General features: G+C 36.4%; 1 long non-coding RNA gene across 2 annotated transcripts in view; it reads right to left on the bottom strand.

Annotated features, from left to right (window-relative positions):
- LOC100522921 overlaps positions 1–21,575 on the bottom strand; it is a 67,229-nt gene that overhangs the window by 1,499 nt on the left and 44,155 nt on the right. Inside the window, exon 3 of one of the 2 annotated variants that reach the window (XR_002341499.1) lies at positions 372–455. The exons of the other annotated variant lie outside the window; for it this stretch is intronic. This is a non-coding gene — a long non-coding RNA (uncharacterized LOC100522921). The remainder of the gene's footprint in view (positions 1–371; positions 456–21,575) is intronic. 2 annotated transcript variants of the gene reach the window in all.

Genomic DNA, 21,575 nt, shown 5'->3' with positions numbered 1-21,575 from the left:
GTACATTGAAGAATAATTTGTTGCCACTAAAGTTGTGAGGAGATTTTGTATTTTAGAACACCTTAAAGTTCATGTGAATGCCAGGGTTCTTAAATCAAGGGTGACTACATGTAAAGTAAGTGGGCTGTTGCAGTGACTGCCAGGGCAATCATGAAGTAAGAAGTTCTAACTAGCAGGCTGCCTTTTTTTGCACAGAATGCTGTTATAGGCCATTGACTGATGCTTGGAGGCAATAGTTTAGGTATTATAAGCATAATACAAAGATTTGTCTAGGAACCAAACTTTTATTTTACTATCCTCTATTTGTATCTCAGAATATAACACAGGACAGAACAAAAGGCCAAAATTCTAACCAATTAAGAAGTGCTTACATCTCTATGAACTATCACTTTCCAGAATGAAGAGGCTGTGATTCAGCTCCATAAGTTCAAGACACTGACACTTGCAAAGTTCACCTGTAGAAAAATAAAATTCCACTTGAATAACATAATGGTAATTTGGGACGTTTACTTTTTTTCAGATATATTGAATTTGTTCAAAAACTAATTTTCTACCTAGAGCAGGCACCAGAGCAAACAAACAAACCTAATAAAACAATATTGGTTTAGAATAGCAAACAATGAGATTAATGAAGTAATGCATTGTATTAGAGGAAACTGCACTAAAGAAACTTCAAATAACAGAATTGGTTACTTTAAGTTTTAAAGTAAAAAATAAAATTCATTTAAAGATTTCTTCTCATCTTTATAGATTTTCAGGAGAAAATGTCATTGTAAAGACTGAATTTGAGCTGTTATCTTTTAAAAAGGGTTATCTATTAGCCATTTTATTGACTAGGATTAACAATGACCTCCTTCAATTAAGTGCAGCTACTTGTTTGTTTGAACTAAGGTCTCCTGGATATTTTACTATCGTCAACTTTGATCATTAAAAGATAAGATCTTATAAATATAAATATTATATTTCTTAGTGAAAATAGACCACAAACAATCTTTTCCTTGAATTCCCAATTCCCATGTGAGACTAAAATATTTTTTTGGCTGCACCCACACCCCACCACCATGACATGTGTATGTTCCCAGGCCAGGGATCAAACCAGAACCACAGCTGTGATCCTAGCCACAGCAATGACAACACCAGATACTTAACCTGTTGAGCCACCAGGGAACTCTGGAGACCAAAACATTTTTAAACAAGATCCTACTCCTACGTATTAATGTCTACTATTGTCTCAACCAAACAGTAGTCTCAGTTTCTTAATCTATAAATTAGGGCTAATAATAGTCACCATTCAAAAGGTCCTACAAATTATAAAGAGAATTGGTAGCGAATTTGGAAATATTCCCACTGAAAAACAAAATGATGTGCTTTTCTATATCACTCATATGAATAGCAGAGGCTCTTTTAATAAAACTCTAATTAATCAACTATTTGAAATATTAAGAGCTCTTCTTCTAGAAAAGAAACTGATGCTCAAAGCCCACTACACATTTATGGCATGTTGGCTCCCCTTTAGTACAGTGATTCTTAAAGTGTGGTCTAAGGAAGTTTGGGACATATTCTTACCATACTTTTAGAGTATGAGATGAAATTATTTTTATAACAACATTAAGACATTAATGGCCTTTTTCCAATGTTGTGACATAAATACTGATTTTACAAAACAAACGTGGTAAAAATAGCTACAGAAAGAATCATGGCAGCCACAGCAGACCGCATTAAGTAGTCACTGTGTTCTTCACCACCACACACTAACAAAATCTATACCAGTAATACACAGGAATTTCCTTGAGGAAAGTGTGGATAACACTAACCTTATAAAATCTTGACATTGCAGTACATTTTATTTTATTTAGTATTCTGGGTTATAAAATGGGAACCACTTCTGTTGAAAACAACAGTAAATGGTTATCTCTAGGGAAAGCACTTGTAAGGTTGTTTGAGTCATGCTGAATTAGCTACTTTTTTTTTTTTTCACATAACATCTTTTTTCTCCCTGGAAAAGTGTCTGACAGGCAAACATTGGGTATTGAAGGTATTTGTGTACTTTTCTCCAAAAAGAAACAAAGTCAGCTGATCCCTGTAAGGAAAACAGTAGACTTTTTTTTTTTTTTTTTTGTAACCAATGATATAATTGGATGTTTGAAATGAGAATATGGAATCTAAAATATGGCACAAATGAACCTACCTACAAAACAGAAACAGACTCACAGACATAGAAAACAGACTTGTGGTTGCCAAGGGGGAGGAATGAGAGAGTGCAATGGACTGGCAGTTTGGGGTTAGTAGATGCAACTATTACATTTAGAATGGATAAGCAATGAGATCCCACTGTATATATAGACCAGGGAACTACATCAAATCTCTTGGGATAGAACATGATGGTAGATAACATGAGAAAAATAATGTGTGTGTATATATATATATATATATATATATATATATATATATATATGACTGGGTCACTTTGCTGTACAGCAGAAATTGGCACACTGTAAATCAACTATATTTTAAAACAAAAAAAAGAGGAAAAAAGGAATTTGGAAAACCTCTGCCATATGAGATTGACAGTTTCTCAATACTTAAGATGTATCTGATAATATCTGTGGGATTTTCAACAAATGCAATATTACAAAATGGATCAACATTTGGAAGTTCTACATGACTCAGTGAACCAATGTTTCCAGTTGATGAATTCATGTTGGTATATATTCTTTCAGTGGTAAAAGATCAATTCAGTGGATTTTAATGTAATACAGCAAGAAATGTTCATTGATATGGACTCAGAGTCTACATTAAAATTAGCCTTTAAGAGGAAGGCAAGATGGCAGAAGAGTAGGGGGACATGCTCGCCCTCTCCCACAAACACAACAAACAACAACAACAACAACAAAAAAAACGTTAAATGACTCGCACAGAACAGCAATTAATCGCTGGCAGAAGAACTTAAAGTCCAATAATGGCAAGAATCTGGTGAGACAAGGTGCCAGTGCTGGGGAGGGGAGAGGAGGAGGGGTGGGCTGCCATAAAATACTCCGTATGCCACAGTAAGCTCACTTGCCCGCCAGCTATCAGAAAGCTGTGCTTCCCAGTGCATCCCTCCTCCACCTACCCCACGCATGCGGGCTGGACCAGAGGCTGCCTGCCATCCAGGAGGGCTGTCCTCAGAAAGGAACTAGAAAATATGAGGAGGAGCTAAGAAAAACTAGAAAATTCATTTGCAGAGATACAAACTGAGCTAAGGGCAGTAAAAACCATAATGAATAATACAGAAGAACGAATTAGGAAGATAGAATAATGGAAATCACCCAAACAGGACAGTAGACAGAAAACCAAATGAAAAAACATGAAAGCAATTTAAGAGACCTATGGGATAATATAAAGCAGGCCCATCTATGCATAATAGGAATTCCAGAAGGAGTATAAAAAGATAAGGGGATAGAAAATATATTTGAAGAAATTATCGCTGGAAAATTCCCAAATCTAAAGGATACTGAGTTCAAGATACAGGAAGCACAGAAGGCCCCAAACAAGTAGAACCCAAATAGACCCACACCAAGACACAGTATAATAAAAATGGCAAAAGTTAATCATAAAGAGAGGATCCTAAAGGCAGCAAGAGAAAAACAGAATGTTACCTATAAGGGAAACCCCCTTCAGGTTATCAGCTGATTTCTCTACAGAAACTCTACAGGCCAGGAGGGAATGGCAAGAGACATTGAAAGTGCTAAAAGGAAAAAATACACAACCTAGAATACTCTATCCATCAAGAATATAATTTAAAACAGAAGGGGAAATAAAAATTATTTTCCAACAAACAAAAGCTAAAAGAATAGAGCAATACAAAACCCAGGCTAAAAGAAATATTGAAAGGGCTTCTCTAAACCAAAAAGAAAGGAAGGAAAGAAAGGGAAAAAAAAAAGAAGAAGAGAGGATTGAGGAAACCACAATCAGAGAGCAGTCACTCAAAAAATCCAGCATAGATTTAATCATGAACATGTTTCAAACAAAATAAAATTAAAAAGAAAAAAAGAGTCATCAAAATCATAAAATGTGGGCAAGGAAATAGATTCTTTTTAAATTTTTTTCTTTCTCTCTCTCTCTTTTTGTTTCTCTTCTTAATTTTAGTATAGTAATGAAGTGTTTGAACCTACAGGACTATCAGGCTAAAACACACAATTATAGGAAGGGGTTAGCATACTTAAAAAACAGGGCAACCACAAATCAAAACCAAACACTGCATTTACAAAAAATGAAAAGCAAAACACTCAAGCAGAAAATAATTTGAGACCATCCAACCAAAAAAAAAGGAAGACTGGAGAATCATAGAATTAACTGGAATACGAGGTTTAAAATGGCAATAAATAATCATCTATTAATTATCACCTTAAATGTCAATGGACTGAATGCCCCAATCAAAAGACACAGAGTGGCTGAGTGGATAAAAAAGCAAAAACCTTCAATATGCTGCCTACAAGAAACTCACCTTAGGACAAAGGACACATATAGATTGAAAGTGAAGGGGTGGGAAAAAATATTTCATGCCAATAGACATGACAGGAAGGCAGGAGTTACAACACTCATATCAGACAAAATAGACTTTAAAACAAAAGAAAGACAAAGAAGGACACTATTTAATGATTAAGGGATCCATTCAAGAAGAGGATATTACTATCATCAACATATATGCCCCAAATATAGGAGCACCCAGATACATACAACAAATATTAACAGACATAAGGGGAGATATTGATGGGAAAACAATCATAGTAGGAGACCCTAATACGCCCCTCACATCAATGGACAGATCCTCTAGACAGAAAACCAATAAAGCAACAGAGATCCTAAAGGAAACAATAGAAAAGGTAGACTTAATTGATATCTTCAGGACACTAAATTAAAAAAACCAGAGTAAACATTCTTCTCAAGTGCACATGGAACATTCTCAAGAATCGACCACATATTGGGACACAAAGCTAACCTCAACAAATTTAGGAGCATAAAAATTATTTCAACTATCTTTTCTGACCACAATACCATGAAACTAGAAATCAACCATGGGAAAAGAAATGAGAAAAAACCTACTACATGGAGTCTAAACAACATGCTACTAAAAAACCAATGGGTCAATGAAGAAATCAAGAAGGAAATTAAAAAATACCTTGAAACAAATGATAATGAAGACACAACCTTTCAAAATCTATGGGAGGCCGCAAAAGCAGTGCTCAGAGGAAAATTCATAGCAATACAGGCCTTGCTCAAAAAAGAAGAAATATCCCAAATTGACAACTTAACCCTCCACCTAAACGTATTAGAAAAAGAAGAACAAAAAAGGCCTAAAGTCAGCAGGAGGAAGGAAATTATAAAGATCAAAGAAAAAAATCAATAAAATAGAGACTCAAAAAACAATAGAGAAAATTAATAAAACCAAGAGCTGGTTCTTTGAAAAGGTAAACAAAATTGACAAACCCCTGGCTAGACTCACTAAAAAGAGGAGAGAAAGAACCCAAATAAACAAAATTAGAAATGAAAAAGGAGAAATCACAAGAGATACTGCAGAAATACAAAAAAAAAACATAAGAGAATACTATGAACAGCTATATGCCAACAAATTTGACAATCTGTAGAAATGGACAATTTTCTAGAATCTTACAGCCTGCCAAAACTGAATCAAGAAGAAACAGACCAACTGAACAGACTAATCACTAGAAATGAAATTCAATCTCTCATAAAAACACTCCCTACAAATAAAAGTCCAGGACCGGGTGGCTTCACATGTGAATTCTACCAAACATACAAAAAGAAACTTATACCCATCCTCCTTAAACTTTTTCAAAAGGTTGAAAAAGAAGGAACACTCCCAAAGACATTCTATGATGCCATCATCACCCATATTTCAAAACCAGACAAAGATGTCACCAAAAAAGAAAACCATAGGCCAATATCATTGATGAATATAGATGCAAAAATTCTCAACAAAATTTTAGCCAACCAAATCCAACAACATATAAAAAAGATCATACAGCTCGACCAGGTGGGATTCATGCCAGGTTCACAAGGATGGTTCAACACATGCAAATCAATCAACGTCATACACCACATTAACAAAAAAAAAAAAAGTCAAAAACCACATGATCATCTCAATACATGCATAAAAAGAATTTGACAAAGTCCAACATCCATTCATGATCAAGACCCTCGCCAAAGTGGGTATAGAGGGAACGTTCCTGAACATAATCAAAGCCATTTATGACAAACCCACAGCAAATATAATACTCAATGGAGAAAAGCTGAAAGACTCTTACTCAAATCTGGAACAAGACAGGGATGCCCACTCTCACCACTGCTCTTCAACATAGTTTTGGAAGTCTTAGCCACAGCAATTAGACAAACAAAAGAAATAAAAGGCATTCATATAAGAAGAGAAGAGGTAAAACTGTCACTGTATGCAGATGACATGATACTATACATACTATACATACAAGGACTCAACCCAAAAACTACTTGAACTGATTAATAAATTCAGCAAAGTAGCAGGATATAAGATTAACATTCAGAAATCAGTTGCATTTCTATACACCAACAATGAAGTATTAGAAAAGGAATACAAAAATACAATACCTTTTAAAATTGCACCTCAAAAAATCAAATACCTTGGAATACAGCTGACCAAGGAGGTAAAGGACCTATATGCCGAGAACTATAAAACTTTAATCAAAGAAATCAAAGAAGATGTAAAGAAATGGAAAGATATTCCGTGTTCATCAATTGGAAAAATCAATATCATAAAAATGGCCATACTACCCAAAGCAATCTACAGATTCAATGCAATCCCTATCAAATTACCCATGGCATTTTTCACAGAACTAGAACAAACAATCCAAAAATTTATATGGAACCACAAAAGACCCAGAATTGCCAAAGCAATCCTGAGAAACAAAAACCAAGCAGGGGGCATAACTCTCCCAGACTTCAAGCACTATTATAAAGCCACAGTCATCAAAACACTGTGGTACTGGTATCAAAACAGACAGACAGACCAATGGAACAGAATAGAGAGAACCCAGAAATAAACCCAGACACCTATGGTCAATTAATCTTTGACAAAGGAGGCAAGAACATAATAAGGGAAAAAAGAAAGTCGATTCAGCAAGCATTGCTGCTGGTAAACCTGCATGCAAAGCAATGAAATTAGAACACACCCTAACACCATGCACCTAAATAAACTCAAAATGGCTGAAAGACTTAAGTATAAGACAAGACACATCAAAATCCTACAAGAGAACATAGGCAAAACACTCTCTGACATCAACATCATGAATATTTTCTCAGGTCAGTCTCCCAAGGCAACAGAAATAAGAGCAAAAATAAACCAATGGGACCCAATCAAACTGACAAGCTTTTGCACAGCAAAGGAAACCAAAAAGGAAACAAAAAGACAAGTTAACAGAATGGGAGAAAATAGTTTCTAACGATGCAATGGACAAGGGCTTAATCTCTAGAATATACAAGCAACTTATATAACTCAACAGCAAAAAGCCAATCACCCAATGGAAAAATGGGCAAAAGACCTGAAGAGACTGCTCTACAAGCAAGACATACAGATGACCAACATGCACATGAAAAAATGCTCAACATCTCTGATTATAAGGAAATGCAAATCAAAACTACCATGAGATACCACCTCACACCAGTCAGAATGGCCATCATTCATAAGTCCACAAATAACAAGTGCTGGAGGGGGTATGGAGAAAAGGGAACCTCCTGCACTGCTGGTGGGAATGTAAACTGGTATAGCCACTATGGAGAACAGTTTGGAGATACCCTAGAAATCTATACATAGAACTACCATATGACCCTGCAATCCCACTCTTGGGCATATATCCAGACAAAAGTTTCCTTGAAAAAGACACATGCACCTGCATGTTCATTGTAGCACTATTCACAATAGCCAAGACATGGATACAACCCAAATGTCCATCAACAGATGATTGGATTAGGATGAGGTGGTATGTATACACAATGGAATACTACTCATCCATAAAAAAAAGAACAACATAATGCCATTTGCAGCAACATGGATGGAACTAGAGACTCTCATACTGAGTGAAATAAGTCAGAAAGACAAAGACAAATACCATATGATATCACTTATAACTGGAAATCTAATATACGGCACAAATGAACATTTCCACAGAATAGAAAATCATGGACTTGGAGAATAGACTTGTGGCTGCCCAGGGGAAGGGGAGGGAGTGGGAGGGATCTGGAGCTTGGGGTTATTGGATGCAGCTTGGAATGGATTTACAATGACATCCTGCTGAGTAGCACTGAGAACTATGTCTAGATACCTATATAGCAACAGAACAAAGGGTGGGGGGAGAAAAAAAGTATACATGTAAGAGTAACTTGGTCCCCATGCTGTACAGTGGAAAAAAGTTTTTAAAAATTTAAAAAAGTAAGGAGTTCCCGTGGTGGCGCAGTGGTTAACGAATCCGACTAGGAACCATGAGGTTGCAGGTTCGATCCCTGCCCTTGCTCAGTGGGTTAAAGATCCGGCGTTGCTGTGAGCTATGGTGTAGGTCGCAGACGCGGCTCGGATCCCGTGTCGCTGTGGCTCTGGCATAGGCCAGTGGCTACAGCTCTGATTAGACCCCTAGCCTGGGAACCTCCATATGCCGCGAGAGTGGCCCAAGAAATGGCAAAAAGACAAAAAAATAAAAAATAAAAAATAAAAAAAGTAAAATAAAATTAACCTTTAAGAAATTATCCCTTGGTGTTTTTCTCATAACATGAACAGTGATATCCAAGATAGTATTAATAGGCTTTTCCAGCACTATTCTCCTTGCCAAATGTATATCTGTGTGTGAGGCTTTTTTTTGTTTTTGTTTTTTAACATGTACTCAACATGTAGCACATCACAATAGACTGCATGCCTATGAAAATATGAAAATCCAGTTATCTTTATTAAATCCTTAAATATTTGATATTAGCAAAAAAAAAATAAAGTAATGCTTCTTTTCTTACTAATTATTTTCGTTTTGAAAAATACAACTATCTTTCATAGTCATATTAGTCTATCAATAATTAAAGGGTTTATTATTTTAATAAATAAATATTATAAAAATGTCAAATACAGATAGTATTGGTAGACATAAACCTATAAAAAAAGGCTCTTTGGGATCCTAATAGATTTTAAGACTATAATGGATATTGAGACCAAAATGTATGAAAACTGTGATTTGACCACATATATGTACTTTTATTCCCACCAAAAGAGAGGACATGAATTTCTAAACCAGCTAATATCTGTTGTATTTATTATAATTAGATAATTTATAAAACATTATTTTCAATGTTGAATTTTATGTGTAGCAAGAGTTTTAATTTCTGATGTTTCTGTGAAAACTAAGTTAAAGTGATTTTTTTTAAAGAAGAGTTTATAAATTAGATATGGCGCAGGTAAATGTAAAAAACTGAGTTGAATGATTATAAAAATCTGGAAGGATTCTGCCCATAGCTTGTAATTTCTTTAAATTCTTACTATTTCTTTAAAAATGCAAATTAATTTTATTTTACATTACAATTTATGTAACACAGGAAAATAAAGTGAAATTGAATCAGCAGAACCACATGCTCTGAAAAGATCTGTTCCTACCAAAAAAATCTGGCTAATGATGAGCCTACATGTTTTAACTAAAAAGGTATTCAAAATATATATATGCATTATTTTTAATGACATTACATTATGATCAATTTTGAATTTAATCGACCAAATACTAGTCATTCTAACAACTGTATTGAACTTTAAGTTTTGTTACAGTTTGCAGAAATCAATAATCCTCCAGAATGGTTCTTGTAATTAATAACTTAACATAAATCTGATTTTTTGATATTGAGACATGATCTATGTAAAATAAACTCATTCATCTTTGGTACATGTTTGATAAGTTTTTGATAATTATACCCAGATGCAACCATCCCACCAATCTTGAAATAGAACATATCCATTATCTAAGAATGATACTTTATGTATAAATCCCTCTTAATCCCACCATATAGAAAGCCATTATTCTGAGTTATTTTGACATAGATTGCTTTTGCCTTATACTGAATTTCATATAAATAAACTCATGCAATATCGCAGTGTAAGTCCTGACAGTTGCTTCTTTCTTTGCTGTTTTTTTTCCTAATACAAATGTCCAACTTCAGCTTTTATTTCTGAGGAATCCATTTCAAACCACCTAGAACTTTGATCACTAGTGTTGGAAAAGTTCCTAAAATAAGCAAGCCCAAACTTGACTTCTCTTGAAAAATGATAGAACACATAAGCAGAACATCCTGGATTTTGTTGTATGTAGGTATAGGTAATTACTGTCAATGTGCAGTCAATGTATATAAGATAAACACTTAAGGGAAAATCACATCAGCTTATACATCCCACAGAGCTCAAATCTCACAGAAACTCTGCTAGGAAATCTGAGACAACAGGCATTTAGTAATCTGCATGCCCAAAATAAAATAACTACAGGTGGCAGAAAAATGTCCAGATCTGTGTAAACTACCTTGAATATAGGCAGATAGCAAGCAAATGAAAAAAGCAAGCAAACTGAAAAGATAGAAGTAGATTCTAACAAACATACATTTCCTTATGTGGCTACTTTAGATCTAGAGGAAAAACATAAAATGCAAAAGTGTTGCATCTGAACCAAAATTCTACCAAGTGATGAAGATAAGCACTTTGCTGTTAGTCCTGGAAGCCTACATTGACTTGAAACATTAGGCTGCATGGTCACTGTGACTCATGAGATAGTTTTATTCATTGAAAAGAGTATATGCAGAATGTTTATGGGATAAACCAAGTTATTTATCAATATCACTAATCTAATGTCTCAACTCTCCAACTTTGTTTAGTTTAAAATTAAGATGTGTCCCTCAAGAGAGTGTGGCCACGTGACACAGCAGGATGACCCTGAGCTCACTTACTCCCACAGGCACCCAAATTACAACTATGTACAGAGCAGATATTTATGAGAACCACCTTAAGAGTAGCAGAAAAGATGTTCGTCAGTGAAGATATAAAGAAAGTATCAAAAAGAGATGGGTAGGAGGGGCAAAGATGCAGTATGGTCAAGACCCATACCCCCAGGAAGGTGATCCCCTCATTAGAGGATAATCACAGTTGCAGAGGTTCTCCCTAAGAGAGTGTCTGGACACTTAAGAGTTCTTTAAGGTTTGGGTTTTAATAACTCACTCCTAAATTAAGAGCAAGAACCCTGCTTAGTATCTAAAAGGGTTATTTGACTTATAGCTTATGCCAGCTTTATAATGGTTTTCCTTGGAAATTTATGCCAAAACAATTTTAAACCTAAGTTTGGATAGGAATTATTCTGTCTATCCCATTTGTCTCAAAAATTATGGGCTTTATTAGTGTCTTTCTGAAGATCCAAAATTCTTAATCTAGGAAGTTCCCATTGTGGCTCAGCAGTAACGAGCTTGGCTAGTATCCATGAGGGTGTGGGTTCAATCCCTGGCTTTGCTCAGTGGGTTAAAGATCTGGCATTACCGTGAGCTGTGGTGTAGGTCACAGATGCACCTCAGATCTGGTGTTGCTGTTGCTGTGGTATAGGCAGGCAGCTGTAAGTCCAATTCGACTTCTAGCCTGAGAATTTTCAAATGCCCAACTTGAGGTACGAAAAAGAAAAAAAAAAATCCTTAATCTAAACATATCATTTTGGATGTGATTAAGATGGAGGAATAGAAGGACTGGAGCTCAACTTCTCTCCTAAAAACAACAAAATTCACAATTAAAGGCTAAGCAATCTTCAATAATATGGACTGGAAACCTTCAAAAAGATAGCCTACTCCAGAAGACAAAGAGGAGGCCACATCAAGAGGTAGGAGGGGAGATTAAATAATATAAACAACCCCATACCTCCTGGGTGGGAAGCCCCACAGACTGGAAACTAACTGGTTCACAGAGACTCACCTACAGGAGTGAGAGTTCTGAGACCCACATCAAAATCCCATATGTGGAGATCTGGCACTGGGAGAAAGAGCCCCTGGAGCATCTGGCATTGAAGGCCAGTGCAGCTTGTGTGCAGGAGCTCCATGGGACTGTGGGAAACGGAGACACCATTCTTAAAAGGCACACACAGACTTTCACATGCACTGGGTCCCAGGGCAAAGCAAAGTCTCCATAGGAGTCTGGGTCAAACCTGACTGCAGTTCTTGGAGGACATCCTGGCAAAACAGGGGTGAATGTGGCTTGTTGTGAGGGAAGGTCATTGGAAGCAAAGCTCTCGGGAATATTCAGCAGGATGCCTTTCTCTAGAAGTGGCCATTTGGGGACAATCTGGCCCCACCCATCAGTCAGCCCTGAGAAGCCCCAGGGCAAACAACAATCCAGGTGGGATCACAGCCCCACCCCTCAGTAAACAGGCTGCCTAAAGACCCCTCAGGCACACAGCTGCCTCTAATCCCATCCAGAGACAAAGCCCCACCCAGCAGAGGGATTAAAATCAGTTCCACCTACAAATGGGCAGGCATCAGTCCCTCCCATCAGGAAGCCTAGGCAAGCCCCTGTACCAACATCAGCCACAAGGGGGGCAGCCACCAGAAGTAAGAGAGGCTACAACTCTATTATCTGTAAAAAGGCACCAGACCAAAAACCCATAAAAATGAAGACAGGGAACTATAACTCAGATGAGGGAGAAAGGAAAAACCTCAGAAAATCAGCTAAGTGATGAGATTCTCAGCCTCCAGGAAAAAGACTTTAGACTATTGATGCTGAAGAATATGCAAGACATTGGAAATAAACTGGAGGAAAAGATGGATAGCTTACGGGAAACACTGACCAAAGAGATACAAGATATAAAACGTAAACAAGAAGAGATGCAAAATAAATAACTGAAATAAAAAATTCACTAGAAGCAGCTAACAGCAGAATACAGGAGGGAGAAGAATGAAAAAACGATGTGGAGGACAGATTAGTAGAAATTATGGATGTGGAACAGAAAAGAACAAAAAGATTGAAAAGTGAAGAGCATCTCTGAGAACTATGGGACAATGTAAAATGCACCAACATCGTATTCTAGGGCTGCTAGAAGGAGATGAGAGAGAGAAGTTTCCTAACATGGGAAAGGAACCACTCACTCAAATCCAGGAAGCACAACGAGTACCATATAAAATAAACCCAAGGACGAATACACTGAGACACATATTAATCAAACTGACCAAAATTCAAGACAAAGAGAAAATCTTGAAAGCAGCTAGGGAAAAGAAATAACATACAAGGGAACCCTGGTAAGGTTATCAGCAGATTTTTCAGCAGAAACTTTGCAGGCCAGAAGGGAGTGGCATGATATACTTAACATGATGAGAGGAAAAAACCTCCAACCAAGATTCCTTTACCCAGCAAGGCTCTCATTCAGATTTGAAGGAGAAATCAAAACCTTCACAGGTAAGCAAAGGCTGAGAGAATTCAGCAACACTAAACCAGCCTTACAACAAATACTAAAGGACCTTCTCTAGGGAGAAAAGAAAGGACAGAAACAGGAACCAAAATACCACACATGGCAAGGCTTACCAGTAAAGGTATATATACAGTAAAGATACGACATCCTCCATAAACAATCATGCCACCAAAATCCGAAATCATGAGAAGAGGTGGCTACAAATGCAGGACACTGGAGATGAACTTGCAATTAAGAGAACAACAACTTAAAACAGTCTCATATACATATAGACTCATATCAAAGCTTCAGAATAACTGCAAACTAAGAATCTACAATTAATACACAAAGAAAAATCAGCTCAAATACAATACTAAAGATAGTCATCAAACCAGAGAGGAGAGGACAAGAAAAGAAAGGAAGAAAAAAGGGCAACAAAAACAAATCCAAAGCAATTAATAAAAGGGCAATAAGAACATACATATCAATAATTACCTTAAATATTAACGGTCTAAATGCCCCAACCAAGAGACATAGACTGGCTGAATGGATATAAAACAAGATCCATATATATCCTGCCTTCAAGAGACCCACTTTACTTCTAGGGGCACATACAAATTGAAAACGAGAGGATGGAAGAAAATATTTCATGCAAAGGGGGATCAAAAGAAAGCTGGAATAGCAATACTCATGACAGACCAAATAGACATTAAAACAAAGACTATTTTAAGGGACAAAGATGGTTATTACATAATGATCAAAGGATCAACCCAAGAAGAAGATATAACAATTTTAAATATCTATGCACCCAACATAGGTTCACCACAATATATAAGGCAACTGCTAACAACCTTAAAAGGACAAATCAACAATAACACAATCATAGTGGGGGACTTGAACACCCCACTTACAGCAATGGAGAGGTCATCCAGACATATGCAAATATATGCCAATAAAACAGAAAACCTAGAAGACATGGACAAATTCTTAGAAAAGTACAATCTTCTGAGACTAAACCAAGATGAAATAGAAAAGATGAATGGAGCAATCACAAGAACTGAAATTGAAACTGTGATTAAAAAACTCCCAACAAGGAGTTCCCCTCGTGGTACAGTGGTTAACGAATCCAACTAGGAACCATGAGGTTGCGGGTTCGATACCTGGCCTTGCTCATTGGGTTAAGGATCCGGCATTGCCGTGAGCTGTGGTGTAGGTTGCAGACGCGGCTGGGATCCTGCATTGCTGTGGCTCTGGCATAGGCTGGCAGCTGCAGCTCCAATTCGACCCCTAGCCTGGGAACCTCCATATGCCGCGACAGCGGCCTGAGAAAATGGCAAAAAGACAAAAAAAATAACTCCCAACCAAAAAAAAGTCCAGGACCAGATGGCCTCACAGGCAAATTTTATCAAACATTTAGAGGAGAGTTAATGCCTCTCCTACTGAAACTATTCCAAAAAATTGCAGAGGAAGGGATACTCCCAAACTCATTCTATGAGGCCACGATCACCCTGATACCCCAACCAGACAAAGACTCCACAAAAAAAGAAAACTACAGGCCAATTTCACTGATGAACATCAATGCAAAAATCCTCAACAAAACACTAGCAAACACATCCAACAATACGTTAAAAGGATTGTACATCATGATCAAGTCGGATGTATCCCAGGGAGGCAAGCATTCTTCAATATCCACAAATCCATCAGTGTGATACACCACATTAACAAACTGAAGAATAAAAACCATAGGATCCTCTCAGTAGATGTGGAAAAAGCCTTTGACACAATCCAACACCCATTTCTGAGAAAAACCCTTCGGAAAGTGGGCATAGCAGGAACCTAGCTCAACATAATAAAGGCCGTCTATGACAAACCCACAGCTAACATCATTCGCAATGGTGAAAAGCTGAAAGAATTCCCGCTGAGACCAGGAACAAGACAAGGATGTCTGCTCTCGCAACTACTCTTCAACATAGTTTTGGAAGTCCTAGCCACAGCCATCCAAGAAGAAAAAGAAATAAAAGGAATCCAAATTGGAAAGGAAGAAGTAAAACTATCACTATGTGCAGATGACATGATACTATGCCTAGAGAATCCTAAAGACTCTACCAGAAAACTGTTAGAGCTCATCCACGAATTTGGCAAAGTCGCAGGATACAAAATCAATACACAGAAATCAACGACATTTCTATACACTAACAATGAAAGACCAGAAAGAGAAATTAGGGAAGCAATCCCATTTACCATCACATACAAAAGAATAAAATACCTAGGAGTAAACCTACCCAAAGAGACAAAAGACTTGTACTCTGAAAGCTGCTGATGAAAGAAATCAAAGAGGACACAAATAGATGGAATGACATACCATGCTCTTGGATTGGAAGTTAATATTATCAAAATGATTATATGACCAAAGGCAATCTACAGAGTCAATGCAATCCCTATCAAATTACCAAGGACATTTTTCACTGAACTCGAACTAAATATTTTAAAGTTTTTTTGGAAGCACAAAAGACCCAGAATAGCCAAAGACATCCTGAAAAAGAAAAATGGAGCTGGCGGAATCAGGCTCCTGGACTTCAGACTATACTACAAAGACACAGTCATCAAAACTGTATGGTACTGGCACAAAGACAGATATATAGATCAGTGGAACAGGATAGAAAGCCCAGAATTAAACCCATGCACCTACAGCCCACTCATCTATGACAAAGGAGGCAAGACTATGCAATGGAAAAAGGACAGCTTGTTCAATAAGTGGTGCTTGGAAAACTGGACAGCCACAGGTGAAAGAATGAAATGAGAACACTCCCTAACATCATATACAAAAATAAACTCTAAAGGAATTCAAGACCTATATGTAAGACCATACACTATATAACTCTTAGAGGAAAACATAGGCCAAACACTCTCTGACATAAATGATAGCAACATCTTCTCAGATCCATCTCTTAGAGTACTGACAATAAAAACAAAAATAAACAAATGGGACCTACTCAAACTTAAAAGTTTCTGTACAGCAAAGGAAACCCTAAAGAACACAAAAAGACAACCACAGAATGGGAGAAAGTCTTTGCAAGTGAACCGACTGACAAGGGATTAATCTCCAAACTTTGTAAACACCTTCTGTAGCTCCATACCAAAAACACCTTCTGTAGCTCCATACCAAAAACACAAACAACCCCATCAAAAAATAGGCAGAAGATCTAAACAGACAGTTCACCAAAGACATACAGATGGCCAAAAAACACATGAAAAGGTATTCAGCATCACTCGTTATTAGAGAAATGCAAATCAAAACCACTCTGAAGTTCCACCTTACACCAGCCAGAATGGCCATCATCCAAAAGTCTACAAACAATAAGTGCTGGTGAGGGTGTGGAAAAAAAGGATCCCTATTCCACTGTTGGTGGGATTGTCAATTGGTGCAACCACTGTGGAAAACAGTATGGAGATCCCTCAGAAAAGTAAGCATAGAACTACCATTTTATCCAGCAATTCCACTCCTGGGCATCTATCCAGAGAAAACCATGATTCGCAAAGACCCATGTACTCCAGTGTTCATTGCAGCACTATTTGCAATAGCCAAGACATGGAAACAACCTAAATGTCCATCAATAGAGGAGAGTAGTAGATCAAGAAGATATGGTACATATACACAACAGAATATTACTGAGCCATCAAAATGAATGTAATACCAGCATTTTTAGCAACATGGATGGACCTAGAAATTATCATGCTAAGTGAAGTCAGCCGTACAATGAGATACCAACATCAAATGCTTTCACTGATATGTGGAATTTGAAAAAAGGACAGACTTAACTTTTTGCAAAACCGAAGCTGACTCACAGACATTGAAAAACTTATTGTCTCCAGAGGAGACAGTTTGGGGGGTGGAGGGATATGCTTGGGTTGTGGGTTGGAAATCTTGTGAAATTGGATTGTGATGATCATTATACAACTACAGATGTGATAAAAAAATAAATAAAATAAATTTGTAAGCAATGAAAAGAAAAAAAATAATTACAAGAATGTACTGTGGCATTCGTAACATTGACATAATGTGTAAACCAATAATACACAAATAAAACTCAAAAGGGACAAAAAATTTAAAAATCAGCATATCATTTTCCCTTAATGTATAGCTTATGTATCACCCTACATATTTATTGGTAGCACTTACCACTTTGTATTCTTTCATGTATCCCTGACAGTAATATTTGAGCTTTTATTTGTCAGAAGGTAAGACTGATTTGTCTGTGTACACTGAGCACCCAATATTAGTCAAAAATTATATTTTTTGAAATATTCAATGTTGAATGGAGTTTTTTTTTGGATTGGGATCAGATCAATAATATCTTATAACCCTGACGTTCATGTCCTTGATAATAAAGATTAAATAATTCAAGCCACCAATTTAAAAACCAAAGCAAAAATGCCTCTCTTTTGCTGAAATAGTTTTCCTTTATATTCTTATAGCAATAGGTTATGGCTTATTTAAAAAAAAAATACCTTTTTACATTGTTTCTGTTGGGACTTGAGTTAATGCTGAGGCATGCGTTGGATCCCTGGCCAGGCACAGTAGATTAAGGATCTGGCATTGCCATAGCTGGGGCCTTGTTCAAGTTGTGCCTCATATTCAATCCCTGGACCAGATACTTCCATATACTGCAAGTGTGGAAAAAAAAAAAAAAGACCTTTTTAAAGGAAATTGAGGGGGGTACTTGGGGAAAATATTCATTAGCGAATAAAGTCATTAGGGCTACAGTTCACACCTATAAAGGAATGAAGCAATCATCCCATTCATTAAAAACAAAATTATTCTAGGTGTGTCATTAAAGAAACAAACAAACAAACAGGAAAGCTGGTTTAGTATAGAGAAGTTCAATTATCAGTGTCCATTTAGGAGAAATAATATGTAACATGAAGAATTATTTATACTACTAGTAAACACATTTAGAGTGTTATATAAACTGAAAAGTATAAAGAACTTCAACAAACAGCTGTCACATTGATTATATATATTGTACATAAACCCACACATGTATATACACATATACACATTATCCATCATGAGGAACTTTCATACACATTATGGCAAGTACTCCTCATTTCAACACAGTAAAGTATGCATTTCTCTCTTTCTGGAGATAATAAACTTGAGATAATAAACCAGAGACCCAGATGGGTAATGTTTGTCTAAGAGCTTCTAGTGAGATGCCGGTGGTCGTACCTAGTCTTTGCCTGAAACTCAATTGACGAGTTTCACACAACATTTTATCTAATTAGACACTCATTCACCTCACATATATACATACATATACACACGACTGAACCCATTATCATTATTCCAGTTTTACTGATGAGAAAAGCGAGACTAAGTCATATCACTTGAAAACTTAGAGTGAATTTTTAAGACTAATGATTCATAGGAAGACAGACCTGAATTTGCATTCCTATTTCTATCACCAGATAATTATGCGCTTACGAGTGTATTACTTTACAAATATGATAATATATTTAACAAATAGGATTTCTGTGATAATAAGTGAAATACTGTATATATAATGAGGTAGAAGAGAATATGACAGTTTTTAATAAATGCTATTTATTTAAAATAATTTCATACTTCTCATTTGAATAAAACTGAGGAGCCTTTGAAATACGTATTTTTGAAGTTCTTGCTATTATTTTATTTAATTTGTGTAAGGATATCTTCATTTTTTTCCCTAGTTGCTTTAGCTAAATTACACATACTACTGCAGACTTACATTTTAAAAATATATGCAGAAGATAAGAGAACATGCTCTATAATTGACTAATATTTTAAACTGTATTAAACTTTATTGCAAATAAAGGAAAGCAACAATTGCTAGTTTTAATTCATTCATGCTGTCAAAAACAACTATTATAATTTTGAAAATATTTGGCTTTACCAAGAAAGATCATAAAGTCTCAAGAAACACTTGGGAATTATAATTTTAAATAACTAAAATAATATCTGAATAAGAGACTCCTAGTTTGGCTTAAATATGTGCAATCTATGTACATACATTTGTAGAGATATTTGAGAGTAAATATTTATTTTAATGAGTGTTTCTTCTTAAAATATTCTATTGGACTTGGAAAAGTTTTTATTGTTTTTGGTGACCTGGAGTTGTTGATTATGGAATATTTTCATTTCTTCGCCTTTAGAAGTACTTTAATATATTTTTTGGCTGTGCCAATGGCATATGGAAATTCCCAGGCCAGGGATAGAACCTAGATCATAGCAGCGACCCAAGCCACTACAGTGGCTCTTAACCTACTATACCACAAGGGAACTCCCACATACTTTATTTTTTGCTTTTTATACGGACACAACCACAGCATATGGAAGTTCTCCAGGCTATGAGTTGAATTGGATCTGCAGTTGCTGGCCTACACTACAGCCACAGCAATGCCAGATCTGAGCCGGGTCAGTGACCTACAACACAGTTTAGAGCAATGCCAGATCCTTACCCCACTGAGTGAGGCCAGGGATCAAATCTGAACCCTCATGGATACTAACTAATCAGGTTGTTAGCACTGAGCAACGATGGGAATTCCAATTATAAAACCCTTATGATGCATTATTAACTATACCCTCTTCATATACATACTCTATATAAATGTCAATATTCTCTAAATAAATTATATTTTATGCTTTTGTGTATATAAAAGCAGGCATTAATGTATTTCTAAGGGTGTAAAACAGACTGGCAAAATATAAGTAGTTAAATATTTTTGAATATTGTTAAGTAAATTGTACACGTAAGTTTTTTCCTGGTACTAAAATTATTTTTGATTATATCTGTTTTATAGAAGAAAGAAAGAAAGGAAAGAAGGAAGGAAGGAAGGGACAGAGGAAGGGAAGAAGGGAGAAAGAAAGAAATATTTAGCTTACTTTGGAAGTGATTTCACCAGTTTCCAGAAAATAGCTAGAAGGGTTCAAGGTCATTTTAGAGATAAGGACAGAGATGATGCTTAGGTAAGTTATCCAAGTTCACATGCCTATTGTGAGGGCAGAGTCAAGATCAGTATCCAGATGGTCTAACGTTGCTCTACACTCCCTTTTATTACACCATGTGGCTTCTCAGTTTTACAAGTTCAAGATCTCAGAGGATTTCTACTTGCTTGTTTGTTTTGTTTCTTTTTCAGTCACTATCATAGGATTTGAGGCCATGGAAACAGCTGCTACAGTGATGCTCCTTGCTTGCCAGTTCTCTGGGATGGCTGGCCATGTAAATGATGGTTGATTATCCTGTTGGCACAATTTTGTGCTTCTAACATCTCTGCCATATGGTTGTGCTTTCCCTTGGAAAATCTGACTAGTTTGTAAACTTTTTTCCTTAAGAGCAGAGACCATGACTCCTACTTCTTTAGACATTTATTTTGGGCTAAGTATAATGCACACAAGAGCAAGAATTTATTAGCATAATGGGGATTCAGGCCCCTCCTCCCATCTTTCTGCATAGTTAGTATATATGGTCCTTCTATTAGATTTCTATTGCTGCTGCACCAAAATCTTAGTAGTTTAATGCAATGCAAATTTATTATTTTACAGTTCTAGAGATCAGAAATCTGAAATAGGCCAAGCTAACATGAAGGGATCAGCAGGGCTCCATTCATTTCTGGGAGCTCTAGGGAAGAATCTATCTATGTTCTGCCTTTGCCAGAGTCTAGACTGCCATATTCCCTGGCCCTTACCTCTTCAAAGTCAGCAATGGTAGACTGGGCCTTTCTCAGCCACATCACTCCAGCATTCTGTTTCCATAATCCATTTTCTACTCTCACTCAGACTCTGCCTCTCTTACTTACAAAGGACTCTCATGATTACGTCTAGCCCACTGGATAATTCAAGATACTCTCCTTATTTTAAGGTGAGCTGATTTGCAAACTTAACACCATCTGTAACCTTAATTCACTCTTGCCTTGTCACCAAACATATTCACAAGTTCTGGGGATCAGTGTGTGGATATCTTCAGGGGTTTGTTCTTCCTGTCAAAGTTTCTTTTTACCATCTGAAAGTTATTTCCATACCAACCTACACATTTTTATACATATTAATATATCTTGATGAAAAAAATGGAAGATGAAGATATA

The sequence above is a fragment of the Sus scrofa genome, chromosome 2 (assembly GCF_000003025.6).
Source record: "Sus scrofa isolate TJ Tabasco breed Duroc chromosome 2, Sscrofa11.1, whole genome shotgun sequence".
NCBI classification, from domain to species: domain Eukaryota; kingdom Metazoa; phylum Chordata; class Mammalia; order Artiodactyla; family Suidae; genus Sus; species Sus scrofa.
This window is presented reverse-complemented; position numbering and strand designations above follow the sequence as displayed.